At 53.3% G+C, this 22,926-nt stretch overlaps 1 protein-coding gene across 2 annotated transcripts in view; it reads right to left on the minus strand.

Annotated features, from left to right (window-relative positions):
* TIAM2 (TIAM Rac1 associated GEF 2) overlaps nt 1-5,521 on the minus strand; it is a 161,201-nt gene extending 155,680 nt beyond the window's left edge. The window contains exons 1-2 of one of the 2 annotated variants that reach the window (XM_079779696.1): nt 5,381-5,486; nt 4,959-5,127 (exon numbers count right to left, since the gene is read on the minus strand). The gene's annotated coding sequence lies outside the window, so the exon portion shown is untranslated. Of the gene's footprint in view, nt 1-4,958; nt 5,128-5,380 lie in introns of both variants that reach the window. The other variant, XM_079779697.1, reaches the window with a different exon arrangement.
* Nucleotides 5,522-22,926: the final 17,405 nt, after the last annotated feature.

Consider the following 22,926-nt stretch of genomic DNA (forward strand, 5'->3'; position numbering starts at 1 on the left):
TGGGAATCACTTACTAACAGTAACTCTGGAAGAACTACGTCTAAGAGGCACATTCAGAAATCAAACCAGGAATGTCAGAGAAACCCTGTAATCCAACACCGTGAAAATACAATGGAAGCTGCAGGCCGGGTTCGGTTACTCCATCTCCAAGCCTCGTGAATGGAAACAAAGCAGACGGATTTCCAGCTGGATGGGCCGCCTGGGAGGAGCACTGGGTCCCGGGCCAGACGGGATCCGAGATAAGAACGGCATCACGCACGCTGGTGGGAACCTTCTCGGGCACCGGCCTACACCTGCTGGCCTGGCTCTGCGGGAGGGCTTCAGACTGGGCACTTCTTGTTCTTTCTTACAATTATTAACCCACTCAGAAAAGCCAAAGCTTTCACATTCTAGATTTGCTTCACTTGCAGCTACAGACGTGCTAACAGTTGAGACAGGATGGGAGAGAGGAAAGAGCACGGAATCAGGCCTGGGTCCAGTCTCCGCGATGGGACTTCATAACTGTGTGAAATGGGTGAGTAGCTCTAGCCGGTGTGGCTCAGTGGATAGAGGGATGGCCTGCGGACTGCAGGGTCCCGGGTTTGATTCCAGTCAAGGGCACATGCCCGGGTTGCGGGCTTGAACCCCAGAAGGGGGCATGCAGGAAACAGCCAATCAATGATTCTCTCTCATCATTGATGTTTCTCTCTCTCCATCCCTCTCCCTTCCTCTCTCTGAAATCAATATATATATATATATAATTTTTAATTGGGTGAGTGGCCCCCACAGGTCCCACCCTTCTTCTGTGTTGCCAGGACCAGGAGACAACCTTAACTGGATATAACCCTTCCTGCTCTCCACCTTCTCTCACCTGCCACGTGCGTTCCACCTCCTTTACAGTTCGGGAACCTTCCCCTTGCCTGTCTCACCACCCTACTGGCACACCCTCTGACCATCTGCTCTGTGACAACTGATTATCTTCCTGCCAGTCTTGCTTTCCTAAGTCCACTCACCACAATCTGAAAAGGGACTGGGCTACAATGCAAATCGCTCCTCTGCCTAAAACTAAAGAGATTCGCTTTGATGTCACTTGCTCTGCATCTCTCCTAGAAGTAAAGTTGTCCTACTGAAGTTCAGAGATGAAAGGTACTGAAGACATGAGAGGGGCTCACTAACCACCAGTTCAATGTTGGGGGACCGTTGTGTAGGCTTCAGTTTCTTCCTCATTCCACAAAGCGCTGCCCTCTTGCGAGGAATACAGGGATGATGGATACAGAGCCCGCCCCGGGGCCTGGCAGACACTTCCTGCCACACGTTCTGACTTTCATCTTGTTGCTATTCATGTCCCAAAGTTTGCAGAGTGCTCTCACGCACGTGAGCCCCTCTGATCCTTCTGACAACTCTGAGACTTACGGGGTTACCCGAAGACACGGAGGCTGGTGATGTTTAAGACTTGCAGGATCGAGGCCAGTGTGGGGCAGGCCTATGGCTTCCCAATCCTGGTTTTTCCCATGATGCCCTTCTGTGAGGGGTTCTGGCTTCTTTTATAGAAAACAATTCCTACCCGTCTCTTCCATAAAGTTTATCCGATACTTTTTATTACATTTAAGGAATACAAACGCAGAGGCCAAATTCCACCATAATGGACTCCAAAGGACTTTGGCTTGTGCTATACCAAATAATTACTTTAAATAAGTAAGCTATCAACTGGCTCATTGATGCATTCCTGCATTCAGCAAGTATTTATCACATGCCTACTTCCCACAGGGATGCTAAGAGTGTTCCCTTTCCCCGAGATATTAGAATTAGTCTATACCTTCTATAACTGAAGCCAACGATGGAAGACACAGGCCCTTGAATAAACAGCAATGAATTAAGAGCCAGGATCTCTGAGAGCTGTAACCTCTGTGGCCCTTGATGAGCCTCTGGTCCTAAGCTTCCTTTGCCATAAACGGGACTATCGGCATGATCTCTCAAGTTAGTGTATGTTATACGGTAAATCCTGGAGATTCGGGGATTTCCTATAACTGGCAAGTTCTTTGACATTTACAAGTATATTATTTTACAACGCGTTTTTATACATCTTTGCGAGATGATCCATATGTTGATTGTAGCTTAAAAAGATATCTCCAGATTGCCCCACACGTTGTCGGATGTGTTGAACTACATACAAATGTGGAGCATGGAAAAGAACCTTGCAGCCAGTTGAGCTTGCACCCTGCTGCAACGTGAAGACCGTGTTTCTCATGTGCAACTGGTGATCTTAGACGTGGACCTCACTGGAGAACCTAAATAAAGGCGACTCCAAGCCTTCCTTTCTCACTCTCTGGTTTAACTCGTGTTTGTCACTTAAGGATGCCTTAAATTCTTATATATGACATGGCACTCCAATCCCATTTATTAGCACATGTTAGTGTGCAAAGCTCCTTATCGCCTTACTTTCCGGATTCTTGCACCCTTCACTCCCTCAGCAAATCATGATTGGACATTAGAGGTGTAAACCCTAGTGCAGGCGTCCTCAAACTACGGCCCGCGGGCCACATGAGGGTGTTTTTGCCGTTTTGTTTTTTTACTTCAAAATAAGATATGTGCAGTGTGCATAGGAATTTGTTCATAGTTTTTTTTAAACTATAGTCCGGCCCTCCAACGGTCTGAGGGACAGTGAACTGGCCCCATGTTTAAAAAGTTTGAGGACCCCTTCCCTAGTGCCTTGAGTGGTAATCAGCTGAGGAGGCCCAACACCTGTGGGCGCACACCTGTGAATTCACACGCCCGGATTCTCCCCTGTAATCAAGAAGACATCTAAGCATCACCTGATCCCCCAGACGTGCGATAGAGTAAACGGAAGCACATTCCTATATACTGACATATGAGAACTCTGCCCCCAAACTACTGTAGAAACAACCCTTTCTTTTCTCACTCATTCAAGGAACCTTAAAAGTGTCTGTCCTGGCTGGCGGTGTGGGCTGGTGGTGATCCTGCTTTCACCTCTCTCCACTTTGAGTGAATCACACAAGGCGCCCCCTTCAGGGGAGAGGAGAGGACTGCACCAGGGGCTTGGCAAGCAAAATGCAAATTGGATTTCAGCCTCCACTCGACAGGCTGACCTTGGGCCATGAACAACTTGCACAACTGTACACGCTGGCATGGCCAGATGTGTAAAAAAAATGTTCTGGAAGAGGCAGTGGCTACTAGAGAAGAAAGAGCTTAGCGGCCTAGAGATAATGGGAAAGAAAGCCTCGTAGAGAAGGAATTTGACTGACACATGAAGGATGTGGGGGGGATCAACAGATGGACAAGCGGCGCAGGAACATATAGGCAGGGTGTTCATTCATTCCGGACAGTGGTCTGGAGCTGACAGCTTGGAAGTGGTGTGATGGGTCTGGCAGGGCGTGTGCGTGTTCACATGGGGGAGAGGGATGGGAGGGAGACCTGGGAACAGTCAGGAAGTGAGACTGGAAAGGCAGGCGGAGGCCAGGCTCAGCAGCAGCTTCTGTGGATGTCACGGTGTGGACACCTGATGCTGAGACCTCTAGGGCCTTCTTGTGTAAATAATAAGCTCTCCTCCAAGTGCACCGCGCCAGGGCGTTCACACAATCAGAAAGCCTCTCATACCCGAAAGCAACAAGTCTCGTCCCACAAGCTGAGCAGGTAAACTTCGATGGCCCGGCGCTTTGCTTTTAGACCCATGCCGCTCTCGATGCTGCATTTTTGGAAAGCCAACACCTCCAAGAATACCAGGAAGTATCCCTGAGTGTGCGCATACACAAGTTTTATTGGTTCTGCTCAAATTATAAGCGCGGTCATTGACAATTCTTCTGCGGAGGCCAGGCCTGAAAGACTGCCAGCATCTGGCCTGCACCTGTAAGAAACTTGGGCGACTACCTCTGTGAAACACTCTTCTAGACACACTCTGCTGAAATCTGCTGGCGAGGGAATGGGAGATGGCCAGGTGCAAACCGTTAAGATAATTATGTCAGCAGCATTTGAGGAAGGGAGGAGAATGGTGAATAGCCCGGAGACCAGAACCCCAAGATCCTCACCACGTGGTGAATACAGGTCCCACCAGACGGCAAGGCTACCTGGAACATTCAAAGGGTCACCAGGCCACCGCAGAGGAAACGCAGGAAAAACTGCCAGCGAATGCAATTATCCTCAAAACCAGGCCGCCTCCCCCTCTCCCCCAGTTCAGTCAAGTCACCCTACTTTGCTGTTTTAAAAAAGTCCGAAGAGGCAAGGAAGCATCCATCCCAGGTTTCACCGTTGCTTGAAGATAAACTCCCCGGGCAATCTTACCCCCGCCCCTCGCCCGCGGCGGTCGGCGTCCGCGGTGGGAAGAATGGGCTCTTTTCTTCCCAAACTGTTTTTGGTAAATGTGATCCATTCGGGACACACCGTGTCGGCTTTCCCAGAAACTTGGCACCTCGCCCCACCCCCACCCCAGCAGCAGGGCTCTTGGGGACCTCGGCGCGCGGCGGGCGGGCCTCCCCCAAATCCCCGCGGTGACGCGCGGCCCCCCTGCCCGCAGGGCCCTGGGCTGGGCCGGGCCGGGCCCCGCGGCTCTGGAAGCGGAGCCGCCGCCAGGCCAGGACGGGCGCCCCAGCACCTTCCCCGCGCGCTGCGCCCCCGCCCGACACCCACGACGGCCTGGCCGGGGCGGAGCTGGGGTGACTCGCGGGCGTGGGGACCGGGACACCGCGTGGGACTCCTCCGTGGGGCCCGGCGCCGCGCGCCGCCACCTCCTCGGGGCTGTGCGCTCCGCAGCCGGGACCTCGGCGCACCCCCCTCCCCCCGCTCCACCTCCCCCTCACCCCCCGGGAAGGGAGAGTCGGGAACAAAGCGAAGGAGGTGGACGCCGGGACGGTGCCGGGCCGGCCCGCAGGGGAGGCCACGAGGGAGCATCCCGGCTCCGGGCAGGTCTGGGACCCGCTCCCCGCGCCCCGCGCCCCGCCCCGCGCCCCCAGCCCTGCGCCCCTTACCTTGGCTACACGCTCGCTCCTGCGCCGCCGCCGCGCCCCCAGCGCGGGGCCCCGATGGACGCGGGAGGCGCCCGGCCGAGTCCGAGAAGTTGCTGGGGCCACTGAGTCCCCCTCCGGGGCCGGCGGGGAGTCTCCGGCCACCCCGGCCCGCTCCCTGCACGCCGCGTCCCTGCGGGCGAGTGGCCCCACCTCACTCCGGGGCGCTCCGCCCGCCTTCCTCCCCGCCCAGCCCACCCCGCCCCCAGGCTGCCTCCCCAGCCGCCCCGCGCCGCCTCCCCGGCGCGCCCCGAGTTTTCTCCGGGACTCCCCACGAGCAGCACCGAGAACTCGGCAAGCCCCCCGGCGCCGGCCCGGGCCCGGGGCTCGGCCGCCGCCGCGGACGCCACGCGGGAAGCAGATCCCGGTCCTCCCCCGGAGCTCACCGCGGAGACGGCCCCCCGGCCCCCCCAGGGCAGCGCAGGCGGGGTCTGAGGTCCCGCGGGCGGGAGGGGCCGAGAGAGATCGGGGTGGCACTCGAACGCAGACGGAGTTCGGGAGAATTCGGACTCTGGGCGGAGAGGCTGCGGTTTGGTGGAGACACCTGAGCGGGGGGAGGGCGGGCGGGGAGGCGGCTGGGCCGGCAGGAAGCAGGGCCGTGCGCCCGGGCCCGCTGCCCTGGCTCTCACTCCGGCCTCCCGGGCAGAGGGGAGGGGGGGCAGATGCAGGGGGAGTGTGGCTCCCCCCAGCAGCGGGCGCCTGGACGGGACGGGGTGCGGGGGGGCCGCTTAGGGAACTGGCCGTGGAGGTAAGTGGGCGGGAGCCGAGGGGGCCGGGGCGGAGCCAGGCGCACGCACAGCTGACCCCGGGCAGGAGCGAGGGAAGCCGTCAGCCTCGCCTGCTCCTTACCCAAGGAAGATCATCGGAGTCCCACCCCGAAAGGTCCCCTTCAGGGGGTCCCCGTTCTCCTGGGAACCACCTGCCCTCGTATGCACTGTGCACGCCTCCCCCGGTCCTGGGCTGGGAGCAGCAGGTGGGAAGTGGGGGGGGGGGGGGGGGGCCGCAAACCCAGAGATGAATGTCAGAGCGCGGCCGGGTCAGTAGCTCTGAGAGCTGCAGGTGACTGGGAATCCGCCAGGAAGACTCCTCCCGCTGCCTACGGGCTGAGACCAATGAATGGACTTTCCCCCACACACTGCTTTGCAGTGAAGGCCCGAGGGTGTGCTGGGAGCGGACAGACCTGGCTGCCCACCTGCCTCGGCCACAGTGCTGTGCACAGAGCTGGTGACCTCCCTCTAGTCCCCCTCCACAGGGCTCTGCCTGGGAAATGCCTCCTCCTGGTAGCTCTCCCCTTAGTATGTCACCTATTTCTGCCACAGACAGACCTACCACACTGGGGCTTTTAGGTGTTTTCCCTGTTTCTTGTATTGCATTTTTTCACACCTTTATTTTATTTTTAATTTTTGTTAATCCTCACCTGAGGATACTTTTCCATTGATTTTTGGAGAGAGTGGAAGGGAGAGGGAGAGATAGAGAGAGAGCGAAACATCGATGTGAGAGCAACACATAGATTGGTTGCCTCCCACAGGCATCCCTACCAGGGCAGAGAATCGAGCCTGCAACGGAGGTACGCTCCCTTGACTGGAATCAAACCCTGGACCCTTCAGTCCTCCGGCTGATGCTCTATCCACTGAGCCAAACGGGCTAGGGCTCACACTTTTAAAATGTTTATTTTTTTTATTATAATACGGGCAATATGTTCATTGCACAAACTTGTAAAAATACTTATAGCCCAGATGTCTCCAACTCCCCAGTCTTCCGGGGCACGTTCCCTTGATACCCAGTAGTCAGAGCCGGAGCCCCCATCCCATGTGTATCTGCCGGGGTCCAATCAGGAGAGAGAAACCACACAGCAATTAAACAGTGCACGTTTACTATAACGAATTATTAACTACAACGGGATTGGGACAACGAGGGATTGACTAGTCAGAAGTAAAGAGAACTCAAAAGAAAATGGGAATACAGATATGAGGGTGAAAAGAGCAGCCACTACCCCTAGGGCTGAGCTGCAGCCCTCAGGGTGAGCCTCCCCCTCCCCCAGGCTGAGCCCCAGAGCCTGTTGGGGGCACCATGGCCATGGCTCATTAAAGGGTAGAAAATTCACCTGGCTGGCATGGCTCCGTGGTTGAGTGTTGACCTATGAACCAGGAGATTAGGGTTCGATTACCTGTCAGGGCACATGCCTGGGGTTGTAGGCTCAATCCTTATTGGGCGATGTGCAGGAGGCAGTCGATCAATGATTCTCTCTCATCCTTGATGTTTCTATCTCTCTACCTCTCCCTTCCTCTTTGAAATCAATAAGAACATTGAAAAATAAAAATAAAAACCTTGCTCAATCCCACAGAGCCTCTCTTGGTCAGGGCCAATCCTGCACTGCTCCGTCCTGCAGCGTCTCCAAGAAGGAGACAGGTCCTCAGTGTCCGGGAGGCGTGCCACTCCTCGCTGTGAGAGTGAGTTTTGAGTGCAGCAGCCCAGGTTGCTGGCGCCTACGTAACCCTGTGCAGACACCCTCCAGGATAGACTTTCAACCTTGGACTTCACCTTCAAAAGATACAGCCTTAAAAAAATTGCCTGTGACATTGATTGTTCTATGTTGATAAAACTCATGTTGTTTTAAGTTCCTTTCTTTTTTTTTTCCATAATTTATAAAGTTAGTCAGGTTAACATATCTGAAGATGAGAAAGTTAATATTTTATGCATCAGAGTAAAGTGCTGATTATAATACAATATACCTTAACGATGTCCAACCAATTCTTGCTCACCAGTGCTTAGGGGGCCAGCCCTTATTTTCCCTGGGGCCCTGGGCATAGGAACTGTGCTTGCTGAGCCCACGAACTTTCTGTGACATGCGAAGTTTACAACATCTGAGCACGCCCCTTCTCTAAAAAGTCCCTTCGTGGGCCCAAGTTCCACCTCTTTGATTTCTCATCCCATCAAGCTGGCCTTGGACTTTGTCGCAGTTTCTCCTGCGTTCCTTCCACGTCCTCCCAACCCCACTCATTACCCTCCGTCATTCCCACTCTGCCCTCAAGGGCAGGGCCCTCTGAGCTTTCTGTTCTGTAAGAGCTGCCGCTTATTGTTATTGAAAGTAGTGAGGTCTGGGTTTGGATGTCACAGTTCCCAGTGGGTGGGAAGGAAGAGAAAACAGAGAAAGTCTGCCTGCTGACAACGATAACTCGGGCCACGTTCGAAGTTGAGGGCTGTTGGCAGGGAGCCAGCTGGTGCACAGACAGTACTGCAGAAGGGAAGTGATTTTTGAAATTTAATTATGTGGAGAAGGGCCGTCTGCCAGGACATCAGAACCAGCAGCTTTCCTCTCTGAGCAGAGACAGCCATGAAATTCACTTAGGTGTGCTGGGCGTAATTGAACAGAGAGGCACATGAACCGTTATGGACGCCCTCAAAAAGATGTAACTCGGAGACATATAACTCCGGGGTTTCCATTTCAAAGCTGGGGTATTAAGTGAGCTAAAACCCGACCTTGAGCTCAGATTTATATGATTGCCAATTTCTTCTTCGTCCAGTATATCTCAAAAGAAAGAAAAAAAAAGTCTTAGGGTATCCTATAATAATTATAGTAAATATTCATCAACTATGTCTACCTCCTATATTTACATGTATGCATCCTATATAATAAAAGCCTAATATGCAAATCGACTGAACGGTGGAATGACCAGCAGAATGACCAGTTGCTATGATACGCACTGAGCACCAGGGGGCAGACACTCAACACAGGAGCTGCCCCCAGCCCGCAGGCCCCAGGCCAAGTGGGTGCCAACGCCTCCCATCACTGTGCCGATCGCCCCACAGATCGGCCATGATCGCTGGCCAGGCCTAGGGACCCTACCCATGCAGAATGTTGTGCACCGGGCCTCTAGTATAAAATAAATATATGTGGATGTCAAAACATGAACTTACAAGATTCTTTTAATAGCTGTATAAGTACTGTTACATTTTTAAAGGAATTTATAAACTTCAGTGATAGACAGAATGTAGAATCATGTCATGTAGAAAAAAAAAATCTGCTTTTTAAATTTTGTGTCTAACACATACTTACTTGAATTAACAAATATATGAACAGATGAATCTTTACTGTCTCCAGTTACAGCAATAACACCTTGAACTTGTGGTTATTGTTAGTTTTTACACCAACTTTCTAATTTCTAATTATAAGCTTTAAGCTAGCCACGGGCTTTATAACCGGAACTCTAGGCTTTTAAATTAGATAAGCTTCCTACAGGTCTATATATAACACCTTTTTATAAGATGTTAGCTTTGTCTCATTACACTGTCATATAGGTTTCCACAGAAAAAAATTCAAATCATTTCGACATTAAAATGTTCTCCTCTGGATTCTATGAAACTGCTGTCAACATCCACAACGGTTCCCTGAAGTTCAGGGTTAATGAAATCTGGCTGCCACAATCTTCCCCTGCTGTTGGGTCGAGGTCTAAAGAGATGTGTAGCTTCCCATTTTTAAAGGGAAAGAAAGAACGAGAAAGCAGAGCGGAGAGCTATTCTCCAAGCCTCTGGAGCAGAGCCTCCCTCCTTAGCCCACCCCCCACCCAGGAAGGGGCCGGGAACTTCCCTCATTGGAGTGAGCGTCCCAGCAAACACACTGTCCTTGTGGGATTCCCTAACAAAACAGCCAGTGTGGAGCTCCGCCCTGAGGACAGGGGAGGACCGGAGCCCGGCAGGCGCTGCTGCGCTTCTTAGCTCCCACCTGGTCTCCCAGTCTGCACCCACACTCCCAGCCCGAGTGCTGCGCAACAATGGACAAAGCAACCTGGGCTCCTTTAACTAGGCTGACCCAGTTTGTCACGTGTGTTAGAAAATTTTTTGGTTCCAGTACAGTTTTCTGTAACAGGAGGGAGTTACTCATCTGCGTGCAGTCCTCCCTGGCCCTGCAAGGGAGCCAAGCAGTGTGCCCGCCGATGATTATTCCCAAGCAGCAGCTCCTGGCGCTACTGCTCCCACAGACACCTGCGGGCTCTCCCAGTTCACCTACGGGGGCAGCAAGCAGCGCCGAGAAACCTCTCCTCCTCGCACTGCGGTGGGCGCTGAGAAACAAGCCGTCCTGAGAAAGTTCTTAGCTCCCACATGGTCTCCCCAGGGAAAGTTCTTAGCTCCCACCTGGTCTTCTCTGGGTATTTGTGTCTCCCAAACCTCGGTGAACTGAGGGCTGACGGACAGGTGGAGGCGGACACCTGCTGTGAGCCCCACCATCGCCCAGCTCCTGCTAAACATAGTGAAAGAACCAGCAGTAAGTCTGAGAGTCACCCACGTGGTCCACAGCCTCAGGGCCCCACCACAGCCTCCTCCCCACCAGCTACCCCCACAGAAAGTCTCATTTCACGTCCATTTTACTTCCAGTCCAACACAAGCTCATCTGTATGAAAATACTTACTAGTGGGGCGAGGACAAGAAGTAAATCGGGAGAGAAAGATTCCCACTGCCCTGACTCCCACGCCCAGGAGGGGTGACCTTGACCTTTCTGCACAGGCACCCTGCCATTCTGATGCCTCCCAGGCTTCCCCCCCTCTCTCCTGCTCCCCGCCTCGGTCAGTAGGTCCCTATTTCTCCAAGCTCTTACCTATTTCCTGTGACCTCTCCTGACCCTCCCTCCCACACCATTTGGCCTCCAGTCTTCTCCTTGCTGCCTCCGGCAGAGTTTGCAAACCTCTCTCATCTCCACCACCTTCCCCTCAGTTCTGCCCCAACGTGGCAGCGAGCTCCTGGGAACCTCTCACACCTCGGGACCTGGCAGAGGTGGCAAGGGTCTGCCAAGGTCCTCCTGTCTGGCCGGTGGAGCCGGGTCTGTGCTTCTGTCCCGTGGTGACTGTTCGAGTGCAGCCCGTGGGCCACAGGGCGGGGGTGGGGCGTAGCTGGCCCAGGACCTGGAGCAGCACAAGCACCTGCCGGCCACGAGTGGCCCTGTCTCCTGGGCGCAGCTGCCTTCGTCTTTGCTGAGCATTCACTTTGCAAAGCCCCAGGGCAGGAACCTCATCGTCTTCTTTCCACTCTCCCTCAGGCAACCCGGTGACCAGGTTTAACAGAACTGGGTTCTAAGTCTCCTTCGGCTCTTCCCTCTGGGCGCTGGCCGCTGATAATCCTCCTCGCTGTCTCCTGTGGCCCCTGCCCCTCGGAGGGGGGAGGGGGGGGTGAGCAAGAGCTGGTCGGAACTCCAAGGGTGGCCGCCCTTCCCTCCCAGCTCAGCCTCCAGAAAACCGTTCCCTGTTCAGGAGGCTCTTCATTCAAAAGCCAGTCTCCCTCCCAGTTCCGGCCCCCACGCTCCATCATCCCAGCCGTGGTTACACAAGGAGATGTCTGAAAGCGCCGAGCATCATACATTTTCCAGTGAATGTAAACATAGTGTGTGTGAGTCCATGTATGCGTGTGCATGGGCATGTGCGTGTGCGTGTGTGACGTGCACTCACAGCATAGGATAATAATTAACAGCCCCTACTCTGGAGTCAGCATGTCTGGCTACGTCCTGGCTCCAATTTGTACACTGGCCATGTGACTTAACCCCTCGTGCCTCAGTTTCCTCGTGTGTAAAATGGGGACAATACAATTGACCTGATGGAATTGTATAGGGATGAAGTGAGTTAGTGTTGATAAAGGACGCAGTAGGCACAATCTGATATTACATAAGCTTAGAAACGATTGCAGGCTTTCTTTTTAAAAAAAATACATTTTATTGATTTTTTTTACAGAGAAGAAGGGAGAGGGATAGAGAGTTAGAAACATCGATAAGCTGCCTCCTGCACATTCCCTACTGGGGATGTGCCCACAACCAAGGTACATGCCCTTGACCGGAATCCAACCTGGGACCCTTCAGTCCGCAGGCCGACACTCTATCCACTGAGCCAAACCGGTTAGGGCTGCAGGCTTTCTTGAATCCGGATGCTTTGTCTGACTTCAGCCTGTCTGCAACATGAAGAACATAACCGGTGGCAGCGTGCGGGCGCGGCCAGGTGCAGGCGCTCCTTACCGCTCTAGGACCGACTGACGTCGGAAGTCACTTGAACAACACAGATGATTTCGGCACAAAACCAGCACTGCCTGCTGAAACGCAGCTGCCTGCTAACCTGCAGAGAGACGTCCATGGCTGGTGCTTCACGGCCCTGGCTGAGTGTTTGTGCCAAGCACGGGGTTCGTGCACTAGACAATGTATTTCATTTGTCTCATGTGACGCCCTAATGAGCAAGGTAACATCATTGCCCATTTCACAGGTGAGGAGCAACCTGAGGCTTAGAAAGGATAAGCAACCTGCCCGGGGTCGAGAGCAGGCGACCAGCTGGCCCGGAGTGGATGGGAAGATGGGATTCTTCGTTTTATTAATGAGCGCCTTTCTATTTTGAAAATATAGTTCCAGATTTCCAGGTGAGTTGTTACTGTTCCTACATGGATGTTCATCAACTACTGGCCGTCGATGAGCATGGTCACGCTCAAGGCACGGTGGGAAGCCAGCATGGCCTTCCCCGTTATATCCTCGGTACCGCCTCCAGGTCCCAGGATAGAGCCCACGCAGTAAGCTGCTGTCGGCTGCTGCTCAGAGCTTAAGCCGTGCACTTTCTCAGGGGATATTTGGGCTTTAATTGAAAAACTGGTGACGCCTTCGAGGAGCAAAGGAACAATGATACGTGATGGGATCTCAGACACTCGTATCAGCAATGAGGGCAATGTAACTGAGGAGGACTCCCCGGAGCCCTTCCATCGCCCCAACAGCTTGTCCTGGGCGGTGCCGCCATATGAGAAAATACTGGAACTGCACTAATTCTGTGATTCCCTTCCTAATGAGGCCTTGGACTGAGTGATTTTTCTTTTCTTTTTTTCTTTTTTTTTTTTTACCACAAAGTACACATGGCTGAAAACTGTATCTATTTCCTCAGTCGATGTACATTCAGACTCAAGCCTGCTATTCTAGCTTCATGAAAGAACCAGAAAAAGCAAAAGCCTCCTGTCCCTGGCTAACCTGATGTGGGTAAGACGAGGGCACTGGTGTAGATACAAACTCAGGGACTCCTTCGCACACAGAGGACAGAGGGGCACCCGGGCCCAAGGAAAACATAGGCTCGACCTGAGGGTACTACGGAACGTGAGGACAGGTACAGAAATCTGTCTTTCCTTTTTCATAACTGAACTCAGCAGCCCCATTCTGGTCAGTAGTTGTGTTCATTTTTTGGGCCGCCGTAACAAATGAACACAGCAAGATGGCTTTCAGCAACAGACATTCACTGTCCCATAGTTCTGGGGTCTGGAAGTCTGAAATCAGAGTGTCAGGGGGGCTGATCTCCGTTAAGGCTGTAGGAGAGAATGTTCTATCCGGTCTCTCAGCTTCCAGGAGTTGCCAGCAGTCCTTGGCATCCTTGGCTTGTGGATACATCGCTCCAACCTCTGCCTCCGCGGCCCCATGGCCTTCTCCCTGTGTGTGTCCGTCTCTGTGTCTCTTCTTATAAGGACATCAGTCCTACTGGACTAGGGCAGTGGTCGGCAAACTCATTAGTCCACAGAGCCAAATATCAACAGTACAATGATTGAAATTTCTTTTGAGAGCCAAATTTTTTAAACTTAAACTTTTTCTAATGCCACTTCTTCAAAATAGACTCGCCCAGGCCATGGTATTTTGTGGAAGAGCCATACTCAAGGGGCCAAAAAGCCGCATGTGGCTCGCGAGCCGCAGTTTGCCGACCACAGGACTAGGGCCCTGCCTAATGACCTCATCTGAACTCAGCTGCATCTGCAAAGACCCTGTCTCCAAATAAGGCCGTACTCCCAGCTACAGCATTAGGCCTTCAATAGATCTTTCTGACACAATCTAACCCGCGACAGAAGTGGGACACGGAATCTCACCACCAAAGCCACTCGGTTCCCTCCCGTTTACAGCTCTAGTCTCTTTTGGACACTTACTTTGTTCATCCAGGATTCTCCCCCATTCCTTGTTCCTTTTCTTTTCTTCTTCTCTCTGGACTGAAATACGTTCCAGGGCCCGGCCGGCGTGGTTCAGTGCTTGAGTGTCAACCTATGAACCAGGAGGTCATGGTTCGATTCCCTGTTAGGGCACATGCCCTGGTTGTGGGCTCGATCCCCAATGGGAGGTGTGCAGGAGGCAGCCGATCAATGTTTCTCTCTCTCTCTCCCCCTTCCTCTCTCTCTAAAAAATCAATAAAAATGTATTTTAAAAGACCAGCAGCTTTGGAGTCCAATGGAGCTGCTGGGAACCCTGCTTCCATGACTTCCTCGCTATGGGCTTTGGGCAAAGCATTTCCTCTTCCTCTGGCCTCCCCTTCCTCACGTGTCAGTGGGACCAGTCCTCCTCATGCGGGTGTGCTGAAGAGCTGCACGTGTGTAGACATTGCCCTGTGACAGGTACACATGCACTTCCCATGTGAACATCATTCCAGTTTAAATAGCAAATCTCCCCAAATTATAACTGGGGCTCCATGTAATTTACGATATCTAGGAAATTTGGAGAGTTCTCAAGGTTTTTGCAGGAGGTGATCTTTTGATATAAAAATAAACCGGCCTGTGCCAGCTTTTGAAAATCGCGCAGCCCAGCTCGGCATGTTGGAGTTCCAGAACCGCTCTGCGGAAGCGCGAGGCAGGCGTGAGCATCCAGGCCACTCGGCCTTGCCTGCAGCCCGTCTCCCACCACGTGTGTCTGCTTTCCCCGGCCGCCCAGGGTTAGCTTCTTCGGGCAAAGCCTCCCCGATCCAAAGAAATCAGCCATTTACCATGTAGCCAGGAGGCACCGGAGGGAGCAGTCAGGATTTCCATTTCCCAGGAAGCCCCTGAGAGGTCTGAAGCAGAAACAGGGAAGCTGAGTCATACCAATCAATGATTCTCTCTCGTCATTGATGTTTCTATGCTCTTTTGAAAGGAAGGTTCTTCACCCGCCATCCTGAAAGTCATTCACAAAACCAGGAAAGGAACCCGTGCGCGCTGGCTATCTGGGAGGGGCAGGAGTTATAAAGTGACCGTGAGCTGGAAATCCAAACACTGAAAACCTTCTGGCCGGCCGACCTTGTTCCCAGGCAATGTTGTTCTGCGGTGGGAAGGCTAAAGCACAGACAGTTATTGTTGGGTTTTTGTGGGGGAGGGGGTTCTCATGTGGACAAGAGTTAGATAAGACTGTGTAGGATTTGTCTTTCAAAAACTTAGGGTTGACATTTAAGCAACTAGATACGGTGCGCGCGCGCACACACACACACACACACACACACACACACAAACTAGCCTTCCTTTTTTGGTCTTCATGTTTTTAAAATAATTTCCACATCATCCTTTCAGGAGGGTTACCTAGAACTGAAAAGGGTGTTAATGGACTCTTTGGGGTAAATTCTACTGGTTTTAGCAGAGGAAAACCATAAGGGTCAAGGTGTTGGTACATTTCCAAGTCTCCAGCCCTGTCAGGAATACGACACTCCTAAATGTTCAGTACATGAATTAGTACGTGAGTGGATGAGGTAAAGATGTTGAACTCAATCCCTATGTACCAGAAGAAAGAAGAACATGATTTAACAGAAGGAGGAAGGCAAGAGAGAATAATGAGAACTGGAGTCTGAACGCATAGCTACTTAGCCCCGGTGTTGTTCGAACCCTACTTCTCCTCTCTCTGCCTTTACGCTCCTCCTGGCCAGCGTCTGCGTAGTACGCGGAAGGTGGCCTGTTCAGGAAAGGGTGAAGTAGGGCTATTGCGGCAGGGACCTGCTTAGCGACTCTGAGTAAAACAAAACTAAAAGAAAACTGGCGCTTAAAGATCATTAAGTCCATCCCCTCACTTTGCAGATGAGGAAAGTGAGAAATTGAGTGACCTGATTAAGGATCATGTCACTGTTTATTGCTTCTGGGGGCAGAGCAATGTGATCCCCAATACTAGTAAAACTTACCACAGGCCTGCCTGATACCAGCCCCGCCCCACCCCCAAACTCTGGATCGCATTTCTTGGGTTTGACCAATTAACTGGCTGCTTTTTTAATACCAGGGTTCGATACCAGGTCAAGGCACATATAGAATCAATGCGTAAGTCATTGGAACAACAAATCAATGCTTCTCTTTCTCTTTCTCTCTCCCTCCCCCCCCCCTCTCTCTAAAAAAAAAGAAATGCATAGCCGGCTGGCATGGCTCAGTGGTTCAGTGTCGACCTATGAACCAGGAGGTCACGGTTCAATTCCCGGTCAGGGCACATGCCCCAGTTATGGGCTTGATCCCCAATGTGGGGTGTGCAGGAGGCAGCTGATGGATGAGTCTCTCTCATCATTGATGTTTCTATCTCTCTCTCTCCCTCTCCTTTCCTCTCTGAAATCAATAAAAATATATTTTTTTAAAAAAAGAAAGAAATGCATATTTTTTAGCTCAACTCCTGAGATTTTAGCTCCACCGATCTGGAGGTTAAAGCATCTGAGTTTTTACAAACATAAACAGGTGATTGGGATGCAGAAACTGTGCCGAGAAATAAACACTCAGCTCAGCCCACAAACCCGCCTCCTGGCAGGGCAGCTGGGACCCCCCGCCACTGGTTCACGGAGCCCCGGAAACGAGCTTCGACGTGTGGGGGTAAGGTGTGCACACGGTGCTTTGCGGAATGCTGCCATACCAGCACTGTGGGAACATATCTTCCGTTACAGAGAACTGCGTGCTGGCGATGAGTGCTGTGCTCAAACTCATTCATTTTCCTGAACTATTGGACACTTTCTGAGGGTCAAGCTCACTTTGGAAGACCAGCTAAATGGCCTAGTCCAGTGGTCGGCAAACTCATTAGTCAACAGAGCCAAATATCAACAGTACAACGATTGAAATTTCTTTTGAGAGCCGAAAACCGACTTCTGCGCATGGGCCACGAAGTTTCAATCGCACTGTATGTGCGCGCCCGCACGTGGTATTTTGTGGAAGAGCCACACTCAAGGGGCCAAAGAGCCGCATGTGGCTCGCGAGCCGCAGTTTGCTGACCACTGGCCTAGTCCTCACGGGATGGGAAGATGCGGGGGCACCACAAAGACTGAAGAAGCTCCATGACAGAGGGGTCAGGAGGGTCTGGTTTTGCTCACAACGGTCTCCCTAGCACCCACATTCCCTTTGCACACAGGAGGTGCATGGTAATACGTGTTTACAAATGAACCCAACACAAAGGAACATGAAATAGTATGAACATTTGGATAATGCCTCTGCATACGTGAACACCAAATACTTGTAACTATGAACTGATTAATCCTTGATTAGGAAAATAACTCAAAGGTTTAAGAATGATCAACTACAAGTCTGCGGGGGGAGGGGGTGCGGGGGGCAGACAGCAAGAAGTCCGGCGCTTGGGAGGAAATCTGACCTTTTCCTGGGCTCAGTCTGTGCTTCTGAGTCCCCAGCGTTCCCTGACTCCAGGCCACGGGTTTCTGCACGGCTCCGTGTCTTTTAATTAAACTCCGAGGGCAAACACAGACTTTCCAAACGTCCTCCTGGCCTGTACCGTTACGCTTCAAAGCAGGGTTCCAAGAAAACACCCGAGGGGTCCTATCGCCAACGCACTGGGAGCTCGCACCGCCCTCCCACGAGGCAGAGCCGCAGGACGGCGTGAGCAGTGACCCTGTGCGCGCCGCGGCCTCTGCGGGGACCGGCTCCTCGCTTTCATGACGGGCATTTGTGTTCTGCGTTCGCCTGTCTCGTGTCCACAAAGCCAAGCTCTGTCCGTGTGACTCAGGCTGTGAAAATGCTTCCCTTGGCAGCCACGCAGACCTTCCCCGCACAGGCCCCAGCACGAGTCCAGGGGAAGCATGAAGGCCAGCGCTGTTCCCTGCCCTGTGCCATGTGTAATGGTCCCGCGGGCCGTGCCAACAGCCACAGTGGAAGGGCGGGGGGGGGGGGGGGGGGGGGGCGGGCTGTGTCCTGAGCTAAACTCTGCTCCTGGAGGCGGCTCCATGGAACTGGATGGGATTGACGGCAGGCGCGTTCACCTTCCCTCTCTCCCTCTCCCTTGTCCCTCCCTTCCTTCCTCTCTCCCTCCTTCCCCCCCTGCCTCTCTCCCTCCCTCCCTTTTACTGTCTCATGTAAAAATAAAAGAATCAAAAATCTCAGAGAAACATCCAACTAGCAGAGATTTCTGGGGACAGCATTGGTCTTTCCCCAAGTCTGTCACTCTCTCCAGCTCCGCCCCTAGTTATGGTGAAAAGAGTGAAAAACCAGAGAAGACGACACTGACTGGCCCTCGCCGGGAGCTGCCGTTACCCTGGAAGCTGGGAACATCCCCGGGGGCAGCCTGCGGAGTCCGTGCAAGTCGTGTGGGCGGCACCCAGTGCCGGCGTGTCCTTGGCCGCTGCATAACCAAGGAGGCTGCGGGGTGACCTTGGCCCGGGCCCTGAGCCACCGTCACCTTGAAATATCCGCTAGAAATGCCTTTTGGACGCGGAAGACAATGATGACATCCACGGAGCCTGCCAGCATTATGGTGTAAATAAGGAAAATATGTATTTTAAATATGAAACAATTCCATTTCTTGGACAACCCCCTCCTAAAGTGGACTAGGAAGTTAATTCTCAGTCTGCACCCATTTATTCCACACAGAAGCGTGTGCTTCAGAGGAGGGGTCTGGAAGGGGGCTCGCCCCCGTCCGGCCTGGCTCCCCCGATGCACCCAGAGCTGCCTGGCTGCCCGCCAGCCACGGGCCGTAAGTTCAAGTCCAGGGAGTGAGTGGGCATCCTCATTTCAGTCCTCTGACCTCAGATTCCCAGGCCAGCACTTGCTGGTGCGGTGCCCAGGGCAATTCCAGATGTGGAAACAGCTGCAGGCCTGCTGCCCTGTGGGTGTCTCAAAGCCTTTCTGTCCTGAGTGTCCCTCACCCCGAGTCCTCCTCCGATCCCGGCTCGGCTGCCTGTGAGTGGGCGCACTGACCTCCGAGGGTCCACGCCAAGTGCGCGGTCCAGGAAATTGTCGTCGGCGTGATTCGAGCGCCTGCCCTGAGCCCCACCGCGCGCTAAGGAGGTGGATGCTTTGCTAACAAATGTCGCATTCATCGCCTTCGTTTAAGGTGACCCGAGTTGGCAGCCAAAAGCGTTCTTTCCAATCAGCAGCCAACTTGCCTTCTATTAAACCTTGGGGAGAATATATTACCCACTTCGGGGAATGACCACGTGCATGAGGCTGAGCCGTGGTGGGTTGAAGAACTGAGCGTGCGGGCTGCCTGCCCCGCATTCGGCCCACAGGTCCACGTGGCCGGCGGGTCAGACTGCAGGCTCCGCAGGCCTCCACGGGTCTCTGCCCAACCGCACACCGAGCGGGCCCAGGAGGGAGGACCGGGAAGCGGTGCGGGCAGGTGTGGAGTCTGTGCTCAGAGACGGGTATAAAGTGACGAGGAAAGCTGGCTGCGAGCTCGCGGGGATCGTAATTCGGTTGCAATGATAAGACGGCACCCATCAATGTGTAAGTAACACTCTGAGCAGCGGTGGCCATCTGCCCGATTTACATGTGAAGTTCTAACCCTTAATGTGACCGCATTTGAAGAGGATGAAGCCTACGGACATAATAAAGCTTAAATCAGGTGCTAAGGGTGGGCCTTATTTTGATAGACCTGTTATCCTTATCAAAAGAAGAGAAGCATACCTCCCCCTGTCTTATAAAACCATATCTCCACCACCACCACCTCTCTCTCCCTCCACGTACACGGAGAAGATGCCACGCGAGGCATAGCGAGAAGGCGGCCACCTACAAGCCAGGAAGAGGGCGCCCACCAGAAGCCAACCCTGACAGCACCCTGACCTTGCACTCCTGGCCTCCAGCACCCTGACCTTGCCCTCCTGGCCTCCTGCACCCTGACCTTGCCCTCCTGGCCTCCAGCACCCTGACCTTGCACTCCTGGCCTCCAGCACCCTGACCTTGCACTCCTGGCCTCCAGCACCCTGACCTTGCACTCCTGGCCTCCAGCACCCTGACCTTGCACTCCTGGCCTCCAGCACCCTGACCTTGCACTCCTGGCCTCCAGCACCCTGACCTTGCACTCCTGGCCTCCAGCACCCTGACCTTGCACTCCTGGCCTCCAGCACCCTGACCTTGCCCTCCTGGCCTCCTGCACCCTGACCTTGCACTCCTGGCCTCCAGCACGGTAAGGAAATACATTTCTGTCCTGTAGGCCCCCAACTGTGGCAACACCAGCAGACTAATCAGTATGTGATACATAAACAATCAAAAATGGGAAGAATGAACTATATCTCAATTTTTTAAAAGACTTTGAAAAACTGAGGAACAATGCAAACCTACTTTGTTAATGTGCCTGATCAAACGGGTTTGGGGGAAAATGTTCCAGGCGCGAGGGGCCGGAAGTGAGATGGCTGTGCGTGTTAAGAGCTACATTCAGTGCCCCCCTGGGTGTGGGAAAAGGGCGGGAAGGAGGGGACTGATCTCTGTCGTTCAGCCTGGGAGACGGGCAGGGAGGTCTATTCCCGTGGGAGATGTGGATGCAAGAGCTGCTCCCACGGCCGGTCAGAGAGCCTCAAGGCCCCGAGGACGGACGGCCCTTGTGGAATGCCCTCCAAACAAGAAAGAGACGTTGCCAGAGAGGCGAAAGGACATGGGAATTTCAGGGCCACAGAGGTCAAGGGAAGAGAGATTTTGGAGGAGGATGGGGTGGGCCACCACCAGGGCGGTCAAGAGGAATGACCCTGAGAAATGCCTCTTGGAATTCCATGGGGAGCCCACGGGAGACTTTCAAACAGTGGAGGGGGGGAGGGGATTTGGACATTCGGAGGCTAAGAAGGGAGGAATGGAGAGGAAATGAAGGCAGCAGGTTGTGTTTAGGTTCCAGCTGTTCAAATGCCAGTGTCCTCTGGGCTGGAGGGTGGGAGGGTGTGATGTGTAGGCCTTTCCCTTCACCGTGACCCCAGAGGAATTCCCTACGACCAGCTAAACAGTGATGGGCGCTGACGGGCGGGGGAGGTGGGACAGGGGGAGGTGGCGAGGGAATGAGGTGTTCAGTCCTGACCCGGAACTTCCAGACAGCTCGTGTTCTGTGTGTGACAGGTTATAGGACCGTCTAGTTCTGTAGAGCCGGAAGATACACAATTCTCAAGTCCCTGCGCTGATTAGAAGTCGGGAAATTTCTCCCAAACGTCACACTGTGTTGGCTAGTCGAAGGTCAGAAGCAGGTCCGAATGGAAATCAATGGTAGGAGGGGTTGGGATTCACGTGGGCATCGGTGTCAGCCTCATCCCCCAGCCGTCGGACACCTGGCATCACGGAGACGAGACGCCAAAGGAATCTTCTGTCTAAAGATAATGTCCCAAGTCCTCATCACCGCCTCTGCCTCTGTGCGAGCCAAGGCCCATCCAGGCTTCTGCTGCCCGGTCTCCGTCATAGTCACCCTGGGCTACTCATGCCTCTGGTTTTGTGTTTTTGCTCAGCCTTTCAAAATCGGGTCCCACTGGCAAGGCCCCAGATTTTCTGCAATAATGACTTGCAACGTGTGCACATGGGTGCTCACTCACCCGATGGCTTTTGTGCACAGGGACTTGCTGAAGATGGAAAACCAAATCTGACCTGCCTGCAGGGTCGTATGGTTCACATCCTCTCGGCGTAGCTCAGTGGCCACGGCCAGTTAGGTCGATGGACTCTGAGGTCCAATATCGGTCCCTGACTCAGCTCATCATGAACTCCTCGTGCCAGTGGGCACAACTGGCAAGAATAGAGTGGTGATGGGGCTCGGGGCTGGCTTCCTATCCGGGCCTCAGCTCTCTCCTGCCCAGGGTCCTATGGACTTGCCAATGCCATTGGTCACAAGAGGAAGGGCCAGGGAGGGGAGGATGGCTCAGAGCAGTCACTGCACAGGGTTCTGGATACACAGGCCACAGTCGCTCCCCAGGAGGGACCCCTGAGGCTGGAGCCGTGCTGGGAGAAAGACGATGACAGGAGAAACGTAAGAGCCAGGACAAACAGGGCCCCATGGGAATCTGTCTTGGCTAAGGGAGGGGAGGGAGGTTGACGGGTAAAGAGAAAGGAGAGGAACTTTTGGAAATTGTTCAAGGTGTCCAGTCTCTACCCACACTGGACTCTCCCCGTGGACATCCAGTGCGTGTTTGAGGAAGCCTTTTGCAAACCGTTAAGAATGTATATGTGGCCCTAGCTGGTCTGGCTCAATGGATAGAGCATTGGCCTGTGAACTGAAGGGTCCTGGGGTCAATTCTGGTCAAGGGCACATGCCCGGGTTGTGGGCTCGATCCCCAGTAGGGGGCCTGCAGGAGGCAGCTGATCAATGATTCTCTCTCATTGTTGATGTTTATCTCTCTCTGAAATCAATAAAATATATATATATTTTAAAAAGACTATATGTGTGTACTGGGGGCCGGGGAGCCGGCAGGCAAGCGAGTGCGTGTCTGTGTCTATGTGCACATGTGTGTACATGTGTGTGTGCATGTGGGTGAGGTGGGGCTGTCTGTCAGGTAGGGTGAGGCTGGCGCTTGCTTCCTCTCCCTGGCCCAGACGTGTAGGTCAGGAGTAAGGCATGTACCCAATGCAATGGCGCTGTCCATTGGCGCACACCCCTGAAACCTCCTTCGGAGTTCAAAGAGGTAACACAAGGCGCGTGTGCCCGCAGGGTGAGTTTGACACCCATGAAACTGTGTGCTCAGATGTTTACCTTCTAGAACTTTACAGGGCAAATTAGGAGGCTGGTCCTCATAACCTGGCAATAAAACATCAAATGTTTGGGGAAATGGTTTACCTTGGATCCATGGGCAGCCATTAACACGAGAAGGAAGTGAAAGAGGAGAAACCAACCAAAATGAAAGTTTCAAGTTCACAGAGAATTTTTCTTCTTGTCCAAGCACAACAGAGTCTCAAGGAGGCCAGGCCAGGGCACAGCCTGTGAAATTCCACAGAAACAGAATTCTCTCGATGTGAGTTCTTGCTACGGGAGCCTCTTTTTCGTGGAAACTGGCAGAACCACGTCAGGGTG

The sequence above is a fragment of the Cnephaeus nilssonii genome (genome assembly GCF_951640355.1).
Source record: "Cnephaeus nilssonii genome assembly, chromosome: 9".
Lineage (NCBI taxonomy): Eukaryota > Metazoa > Chordata > Mammalia > Chiroptera > Vespertilionidae > Cnephaeus > Cnephaeus nilssonii.